Source organism: Castanea sativa, chromosome 11 (genome assembly GCF_040712315.1).
Source record: "Castanea sativa cultivar Marrone di Chiusa Pesio chromosome 11, ASM4071231v1".
Classification (NCBI taxonomy): domain Eukaryota; kingdom Viridiplantae; phylum Streptophyta; class Magnoliopsida; order Fagales; family Fagaceae; genus Castanea; species Castanea sativa.
In genome coordinates, this window is record NC_134023.1 from 29,588,588 (window position 1) to 29,598,587 (window position 10,000).

A 10,000-nucleotide genomic window follows, 5' to 3' on the forward strand; every position below is an offset into this window, starting at 1 on the left:
CTAGCTCAGCTCCGAAGATTGACGAGAAGACCGCCACTGTACATCTTTCTTTCAAAAGATGAGAACACGCTCTTTACTAATAGAATAGAAGGTAAGGCAAAAGCAAGAGTGAAACTACGAGCTAAAAGCGGGTGTGCTCCTATTATAAGATAATACGATACCACCTCCCACTTTTGGCGCACTTGTTTGATGAGCTAAGCCTAAGCGCCCTATAAGTAAAAAGCTAGCCTTACAACTAAAAGCAAGGTCGAAATCAATCCCTCTTTTTCCTGTGCTTTACTAGTAGGGCTAATGAACGACCCTTTGATCTATGTCGTTCCCAGTTCAGCCAGGTCTGATTAAGAAATGCTAAAATGAGTGGGGCGAAGGGTTTTAGAGGGAAAAAGGGGGTGGGAGGAAGCTAAAATGGAAGTAGGGAGTCAATTAACAACGAGGCTGTAGTTTACTAATAAGGACTATTGCGACTAATCTAGCTACCCCGAAGAGAAGGAGGGCCACAAACAAGAGCATCTTTTTTAGATATCCCACAATTAGAGCTATTAGCTTAGCTGGAGTTTTGCTTTTTCGGCTGAGTACGGAACGCTAGCTCTCTCTACTTTAACACTTCGTTCACTGCTGGCCCGGAGTAAGGCATGCCACCTTAATGCACTAGCCAGTTAGAAGGATTTTTTCTATTACTGAACCGGCCTTCGAGACGAAAGGAAGGAAAGCAGGCAACATGAGTATGCGACTTCCTGCGAGAATGGCCCTCCCTACTACAGACTACGCTTGGAAAGTCGGTGATAAGCAAGAAAAGAAGAGAAGAATTTGAAAGAAGAAAAGAGAAGTCCCGAGAAGTACTTCACTTAGCCTTTCTCTAGTAGTTCTTCTCCTCCTTCCTCACTATGCTTCGCTTGACTTGAGTTGGGAAGAGTCATATTCATATTCCTTTTTTAAAACTCCCCGTAATGCTTGTATTCCCTTACTGAACGGAAGGAACGGTTCCCCTACTCGCTTGCTAATGGACTATAGCCGGAACGAAGGCACGGATTATATACCAAGTCTTTCCCATTCTCCTAGTCTCGCAGTTGTCAGCTTCTTAGCTTTGGGTTTACCCCCTTTCCCCTTTCTCTAATAATAAGGTAAGCTTGTTTGTCTTCGGGTTTTCGAGTTGGATATCACCATATACTAGTGCTAGTGCGGGTGAAAGCCTTTATGGAAGAGGAAGGGATCATTGAGGGCATCCCCGGTCTTACAGTGCATTCATGCAGCAAGATTAAGATTGAATGGACATAGAGGGAACGGGGTCTAGTTAAGTTTTCAGGGTGAAAGCCTCTCGAAAAAGGCTTAGCCATTTCCGAGCAACACAAGGCAGGCTAGAAAGGCGAGAGGAGCTATAGTAGCTACATGACATGAAACCGAGTCATTCTTTCTAGAATACTTGCTGGCATGCGAGACGAGACTGGAACCAAGGCCAAGGGCAGGAACTCTACCAACAGGAACCCTATCATCAACCAATAGGCCAGGAGCAAGGATTCCGGAAAGTGAAATTCGATATTGCAAGTGCACAAGTCGACGCTCCTGATATGAAAGTGAAAGTGGAGTGAAAGCCGGCTCTAAGCAGGATCCAAAGACGTTCAAATCCAGTTCCAATCTGGATATAAAAGTGCAGTTCAATCGTCGAAAGTGATATCTCTTTTATTTTAGTTTGGTTTTCTTTTCTCTTTTTAGTCAGGTTCTTAAGACAGGACAGGAAATCGGGTTTTCTGAATATCTCTCTCTTCCGGCCTATTAAGTAAAGTAAGTTAGTTCGAGATCGAAACTGTACCTGAGAGGGACTAGACTTCTAGTAACAGTAGGTGCGCTTTCAGTTGCACTAGTGGATTGAATAACCTTTTTTTAGTTCCAACAAAGTGCATGTGTTGTTGGTTAATAAAAACACGAATTTCGATAGGCCGGAGGACTGATACTATAAGTAGGACAAACGCCTTAAAAGAGAAATGAAAGGCATTTTTCCACTTATCCAAGGAATCTCTTTCTTGGCATTTGTATTTGAGAGAGAGAGCTATGCTTAGGTCAGTTCCTTCAGTAAATTTATTTGGTAAGTCAGAAGTGAACTTTAGGTAAGTAAGTAGTCCCGTATGAAATTCATAAAACATTCATATCTGGCACTTGAGGAGGTACATCTTAAGTGTTGGAAGCTACTGCTAAGGTACTCTCCCTCATCTATAAAAGATAGGCAATTGAGAGAGAATAGGGCTATCGCCCGGTTTTTGATTGAATATCCTTTCCTGTGTTTGTCTTGTATTGAGGTATACCGAAGATATGAGTAAAAGTAGAGTAGGTAACAGAAGGGGAGGGATTGCAGTTTTTTATTAGTGAGGGAAAGCAGCTTTCATTTTTAAAAATATAATGGTAGGGCTTTAAGCTTTAAAGAGTAGGCGGTTCGTATGTTTTTATGACCCCCAGAATAATAAGTAGGAGGATACGCAGAGCAAGAGCTCTGGAAGTCTACCCGGGCGCGCTTCTTCATTCATTCATTTAGGCCCGACTAGGAACACGTGGATCCAGGGAACCTGGCTCGGGAACAGCTTCTTACTAGTAGGGGCTAATCACAGTAAGAGAGTCCAATCTCTGAAATAGAGCTTAGTCTCTCCCCATAGTAGTATACTAGTAAAAGGCGTAGATTATGACTTGATCCAATAGAGTCAGAACACCTTTATATCTAAAAGAAATGGTGCTCGATGAAACGATCCAGATTCCACACTATGCTGTGGGCTGGGGAGAGAGCTGCTCTGCGAAGCTGGGCGTTCAGTGTTCTTATGGAGGAACCATAGACGAAAGAGAATAGAAAGGGCCTTCAAAAAAGAGCGAGGGAGTGATGGGCAACCTTAGTCTATATGTTGCTCGTGAGCCGCCAAGTACCAGTCTCGCAACAGTACTGGCGCAAAAGGATCGGTCCTTCACTTGCCGATCGTTCGCGAGTCGGACTCAATCACTCTTTTTGTTTGGAAGATAATTCGTTCTTAACTCTCTTGTTATTACCCGCGGGGAGCGCAGCAACCAAGGTGCATATTATCATATAGAAACAAGCGAAGCGTAGCGATTCGTACTACCGGAAAAGTTTCGCTAACCGGCAGGCAACAGAGTCCGCCGATAGGCGCAAGCAAAGCGTAGCGAATCACATGGATAAGCCCCTACCTGCCAGCGCGCGGATAGATAGGGCGGGCGAAGCGCGAAGGGGATGGATGTCTGAGCGGTTGAAAGAGTCGGTCTTGAAAACCGAAGTATTGATAGGAATACCGGGGGTTCGAATCCCTCTCCATCCGCGAAGTCATAAGTTCTCTCTTGCGTTATCTTCCGCTCCCCTTGTATAGGTTGGGGAAGGGCCGGGTGGATTACCTTTGGGAGCTAAGTCGAAGATCTCGGTGGTCTTGTCTTGTGAGTACTACGATTGCAGTTTTCCTTAGGAAGTCCCATAGCTGTGAGGCTTAACAGACAAAGAAAACGGTGGATACTTCCACTAGTTGAGTAGAAGGTGACGACCCTAATGAATCGACTATGAAGGTGGCTGTTAGCTACATCAGCGCTCAAATTCCTTCATCGTTATTGCCCTGGCTTCGATGATCAACCCCTGGCACATTTAGGTTTTGATCTTCGGCCATCCTGGTCCTCAGGACCCAACACTCTATTTTTCTTAGAAATTCTCTTTAAAAGATGCAAAAGGTGTTGATACGTCCTATCCATATAGAAAGCTTACCCTCTTCCACACATTACCGGTGGATGCTACAGCCGCTATCGCTTTGGCTGCAGGAGGGGAATGGTTAAGTGAAACTCTCGCCGTCTTGTTTGGTAAACGGGATGTTTACCCAGGCGCCGTAGTCTTGCCTAACCGTTCGGCCGGAGATGCCTTTGTATGGTATAGCAAGCTGTTTAGCTACTTGTATCGATTTGCTACAGTGTGGTTAGATACAATGTGCTGGCAGCCTCAGCTTGGCAGGATGGGAATGAAGGTCGAGGGAGCAGGGAAGAAAAGGTTATTCCCTATTGGTTGGCCTACCCTTGTATCAGGCCTTGGTACGGCCTATACATGATTGGGCCATGACGGTTTTGGCAAGGTTAAGAATGGATGGTACCTATAACCAGACCCAACCGTTGCAGTACTTGAGAGGAAAAAAAAAGGATTTTCTTTTGATCTCAAGGCTGCTACCGATTCCTTACCTGTGTTATCCTTACGTCCTGTATGATTGCAGGGTTGCTCGGAAATCCCTTTGCAACTTCCTGGACGTTCATACTTTGTTCTGTAGTATTTTAATTACCATATAGTTTTTTAAATAAAGGCTATGGGGCATCGGTTGTGACGTTCACGAAGGGTCAACCCCTCGGATTTTATAGTTCTTGGCCTCTATTCACACTTACACATCATATGCTTGTGTGGATAGCTGCTGAGAGGGTGTATGGCACGACGAAGCTTTGCGACTATGCCATTCTTGGCGACGGTGATCGCCGACGAGAAGGTGGCGGCCACTTACCATAATAAAAAGTTTCAGTGTACTATAATATATCTAAAGAAAAGTCTCTCATTTAAAACATTTTTTATTATAAGTCATGTTTTGGAGTTTGCCAAAAGATTTTGGAGCGACGAAGTTACTAGGGATTTCTCTCCGGTGTCTGCTAAGATGCTCTGGTCTTTGGTTGACGCTATTATGTGGAAAAGACCCCGATTTTTCAAAGATTAGAGATGCAACTGGTATTATGTCTCTGTCTTTGACCTATCGATTGAGGGGTGCTTCTTATCGTATCTGTGGTGCGCCCTAAATCTAAGCGATGAAAGCGTCACTATCTTTGTATGCTTTCGCCGTCAGGCGTATTCCCGTTACCATTGAAACTGTGGTTAGCATTTCCAGATTTTGGAGTGTTAACGCCGGGTGTCGCACGGGCCTTCATTCTTTATAGGGCTAAGTAGCGCCTTCGCTTTGTTTGTAATGAAAAGGAAAGAGAAGGTCTTCGGACATTTTATCAAGTTTAGGGGGGAGGACTTTCTTGATCGCCTCATTCTTCAACCATGGGTTAAGCTGTGGCTAAAGTATCTCCGATGGTACGCTGAGGTTAGCGTAAATTACGATGTGTCGCTCGAGGTCTCTCGATCCTCCTGTTGTACCAATGTTTATATTCCGTTCTAGGAATAAGGTAATGATCTTCCGGTATGGAGTTTTGTTTTGTTTTTTTTTGTTTTTACGACAGGCTGAGAGCAGTGCCCGCTCCCTTGTGTTTGAGGGAGTTGGTGCGGGTGAGGCATTCGAGTTCGAGTGGCTTTGGTACCAGACAGAGGAAAGAGACAAAAAAATAACATTGAAATAGCTTACTTTCTTTATAGGGGCTTGGAGGTTTTTCCTATTCTTATTCCTCAGTTTAAGCTAGCAATGGGAATAAGAAAGGCTAGGTAGCTGGCTTTCTTGGGATTGCTCGCTGGCTGACTATGACGATTGCCCTCACTCGAAAGCCGCTTCCAATAATTCCAATAAGATTGTTTTCAACATTCCCCCCCCGCCATTAGAGTTGGGCTTATGGTTGAGCCTCTTATTGCGTAGTCCGCTTTTCTTTTTAAGAAAGCAAAGAGGCGAGCTTTAAGACGTTCTTTGATCCTTGTTGTTCGGGTTGGGACTCCAGTCCTCGTCCTCCCTTGCTTGCCAGCACACCTGAAGGAAAGGAAACCAGTATAACACAAACAAAGGAACCGCAATTCACCACAAGCAATCAACGATTCCAAATTACAAAAGAACGGGGCATAGGATATAGAGGCGGAGTCTTGGCTGTAGTTAATGGGAGGACTAAGAGTAGCAGTAGGAATAATAAAAGGAAAGCAGTAGAGAATAGAAAGCGTCTTGTCAGAGCATATGTAGCTTCTTATATAGGAGTTGGAGCAGGAAGACGAGTAGGAGCTCTTGTTCGTTCGCTTGTTAGCTAGTCTTTCCTCGCAAGCCACCAAGCCTTATCTTCGTCTTTGAACTCAAGCCTTCCCTTCGATCGAGTTCTCCATTTTTCTTTTTTATTCATTTGTCACATATAGGTATAGGCGAATAAAAGATAACGATTTTCGAAGCTGTGCTAATAGTGGTCAAGAATAAGGTAAGAAGAGGTTTTAATCAAAAATACGGGTAAGTTTTCCATTTTCCAATGTTCGACCAATCACTCGTCTAGGGCAATAGAGGGAGAATGCTCTTGATTTACTTTGTCACTATACGAACACAATGTGAATTGCCTCAAAGATGGTCAAGCTTTTGACTCGCCTCGCACCGGAAAGCAAGCAGCAACTAAGGGAATAGGGAATAGGTCCTGTTTTTTGGAAGGAACAATCTTTGAAAGAACTAAAAATAAGAGCATTTCCTCCTCGGCAAGTAGAAGTTACCTCAGCCAGCCGGCTACTTCTTTTCTTCGAGTAGAGTTCTAGTTGCTATAAGAAAATTATCCCATTGATTTGTGAGTTCGTTCCAGTGGACTATATAAACATGCATAGCTTTGCCTTATGAGGGACCCTATTATGGGCTTCTTAGTTGCTTTGCTTATGCCAGCTAGCTTTTGTAGGCTTGTTAGCTTCGCAAGCTCTGCTCTGGAAGCAGCTTATGCCTATGTCAGCGGGTTAGGAAGGTGGCAAGCCCAATCACTTGCTGAGACAAGCTCTCCTCCTATTTCTGCACTGCTTCCGGTTGATGGCTATTATGCCTCTTCCTGCTTTTTTTACTTCTTTGACTCGTCTTCCAGCTCAAACTCAAACGCATAAGCCAAGACTCCTATTCCGGGTAGTGTTTTTTATAGTCCTTTGCTCTTTACAAACCCCTGACTCGTTCATTCACTCGCTTGGATTCAGTCTCGTTCGGTTGTTGATTAGTTCATCGGTGGTTGGTTGCATCAGTTGATTCACTCCTTCCTCAGCATTCGTCGATTGGTGGCGTGGGAAAGGGGCATTCGATCACGGGCAAAGATGTCGATGCAACTCATTATGCAAGTTATGAATTCAAGGTGGAGGGGTTGCCTGATTCACCAGTCTTTCCTCCAGACTCATCGGTAGGGTGATGCTAAACTATCTTCTAAGGGTTGATACTATTACATAGGCTTGGGGCTCCCATGCTTTCCCACGGGTATCTTTCAGTTTGTCGGCTCCTCTTATTCTCAGCACATAGGGGGATTCCCCATCCATTTATCTTTCTATTCCTTTCCCTCATTCCAATCTTGGGGCGTACTACCATGATTCCTTTCCCAGTGTCTTTATTCCCCCCTCATCCGAGGCTCAGACTTCACCCCCATCCCCTTTTCTATTTTTTTATATCAATAGGGAGCTCATCCATCCTTCCTGCCATAAGCTGATGATCTCCTAGCGCGAAAGCCATTGATCGATAGTTATACAAGGCGATCGGAGATCCCTACAGAAGATAGCTTTCAGAAGCCCGATGCTTAAACTCAAATTGCGCGATGAACTCATCAGATGAACTACTACAGGAAAGAAGACCAATTCGACCGAAGACCCTAGAGACCGTTACAAGACAGCTCGACCGGGAAGTAGCATATCTTTCAAGAAAAAAATTCGGTTACAAGGTATTCGCCCTAATTGAATAAAAGAAGGGAAGCGTATTCGTGGACAGATGAGCGTTTGTTACCGTTTACAAGAGTAAATACCGAAACAGACAATTCCAGATGCCCTCAGACAGATGCCACTAAAAAGCCGATTATCGCATGTTTTTAGAGGCCGTACTTGACCCATCCGACCCCTTAAACTCGCGATTTAGCAAATAAAATAGACCATTCCGGACCTTTTCCTCATGTCGCTACCAGCTACAGATCAGATATGACCGGTTGAAGAAAGAAGAAAAGATCGATGAACGATTAAGCGAGACTTTGCCTTAGAGATCAATGAAATGCGACCGAGAAGCTTTATTACAATTACACAAAAGTTTGATGAGGACCTCTTGCTTCTGCTTCCCTGCTTACTTTTGCTATCACCTCAACTGCCTTTCTACCTGCTTACTTAGAATGAAGATCAATAATGGGCGGAAAGGCTTTACACAAGACCACAGAGCGAGAGAGAGAGCCTTCACTTACCTGCTTAACCGTGCCCTCCTATCGTACCTATATCCCCTTTCCTTCAGTTACATCCAGTCTCAGTTCTGCTTCCAACTACTGATGGGAGAAGGCTTGGACGTATGGCATACGGGAATGGTATATGAAATGAAAGGCTGGAAACAGAGCTGGAGATGAGCGCTAGCCAATGGTTAATACTTTAGAAAGCACCTTAGCAATTACCAGTAATGCCCCTATCGACCTCAGTCTTGTTTTTTGCTAGCTTGAGTCTAGAACTTTACTATCTCATTAAACGCCGAATATCCATATATATATTTATATATTTATTTTATTTATGGAAGATAGTCGGCCTACTTCTAGCTGTTCCAGCGATTATGCCCGTTCTAGCTCTACCATCCACCCCTATCATCATAATAGAAAGGGGTACTTTCGGGCTGATCTGTGATGGGTCAAGGCGACCGAGAGGACACATACCTCCTCCATATTCCTTAAATGGGCAAGACTCGGATACTGCATGCGATAAGTATAATAGTTTACTGAACGACTACTTAGATCTTGATTGATTTGGATGCAATGGAATTTTGTCAAATTACTCCAAAAAAAGCCATCCCATGAGTATACATGACCCCACTACCCGTATAAAGCGTACATCTCTGCTCAGGGAGTAGGTCAAAGCTTTTTATAAGAAAAGTAAAAAGCTGGAATCCGAGAAGACAAGACCCCCTAAGAGCGTCTTGTAAACCAATTATTCGATCTGGAGATCCCAGCAAGGCTGCCGGAGACATCCCTGGCTTTAGTGATGTCTCTTGCAAAGAAGAATTCGTAGAGATTTTCCCAGAATCCCAGTCCAGCCTACCCGACTGATATAATCTAGAATCCACTCTCCGCCCTTATTAGTAGTAGGCGAATAGTGACCCTATTTGTATGCGCATTCACACGACGGGCACGTTCCAAGATCTCCCGCAACGAGAACCTAACACATGGTTTATTGATAGTAAGCTGATTAAATTAAATAAATGGATCATAGGTTGGTTGAATATTGAGTTCCGCTTAGGCTACCTGTTCTGTTCACGCGCTACTAAGCCGCACACAGGATCTTAGACGGGTTTCGTCCCCTTTCGGGAACACCTTCTTACTAGTAGGTAGGGGCTAAGCCTGATGCAAATATACCAAAAAAGAAGATATCTAGGGTCGATTCTACGAAGAGTAGATTCGCCCCTTATGTTATGGCTCGTCTCGCGCTTAGTCACTCGCGGGATTCGGATAGGGGAGCAGCAAGTCTTTTCTGAAAAAACTCGCAGTTCTCCCCCTTATCTAAAATCTAATAAAAATATATATATATATTTTTATTAGATACTAACTCTTTGGTTGGATTGGACAGGGACTTCTATAAAGATCTTTCCACTCATTCATCATACTCAAAGTCGAAGTCACGGCATGGGGGGCTCGGAAAAATAACGAGAATCAGTGTCGTGGTGGTGCTACGAGATGGCGATTTATCGTATAGAAGAATAGATCCGCGGCGGACCTATTGATTGACCATAGATGCGAACCGATCGACTGCTATCTAAGAGAAGATAAGTAGTTCTTCTATCGTTCAAGGGCGCGGGGAGAACATGTAGCGGCTTGCCTAGATCTCGTATTTCCCACGTAGTCCGTCGGTCAAACCAACGATTCTCTTCTCAAAGTAAAGTAATAGAGAGATTCTTTTTCTTTTTCTGGTATGTAGCTCCGCGAGCAAGGAGCGCATCATCGGGGCAGGGCGAAAACGAACATAGGATCATCATCATGGCCCTTTTCTTGTTTCTTTTGTTTGTGCCCGGTCCGTTGTGTGTGTGTGTTTTTAAGGCTTATCCGGGGGCTGCTGCTCTGGGGCATCCAATTCCTCTTCTTTCTTTTGCTGCTGATCTCACATCGAGAGCAGCTCCTTCTTGTTCAGGGTCAT

The 10,000-nt window shown here is 44.3% G+C and overlaps 1 non-coding gene and 1 pseudogene across 1 annotated transcript; one reads left to right on the top strand and one right to left on the bottom strand.

The window, feature by feature from the left end:
• Positions 1 to 1,326: 1,326 nt before the first annotated feature.
• The window catches only part of LOC142616330 (uncharacterized), a 9,524-nt pseudogene continuing 850 nt past the window's right edge, over positions 1,327 to 10,000 (bottom strand).
• On the top strand, positions 3,222 to 3,308 carry TRNAS-UGA (transfer RNA serine (anticodon UGA)). Its single transcript has one exon. It is a non-coding gene; the product is annotated as a tRNA-Ser (tRNA).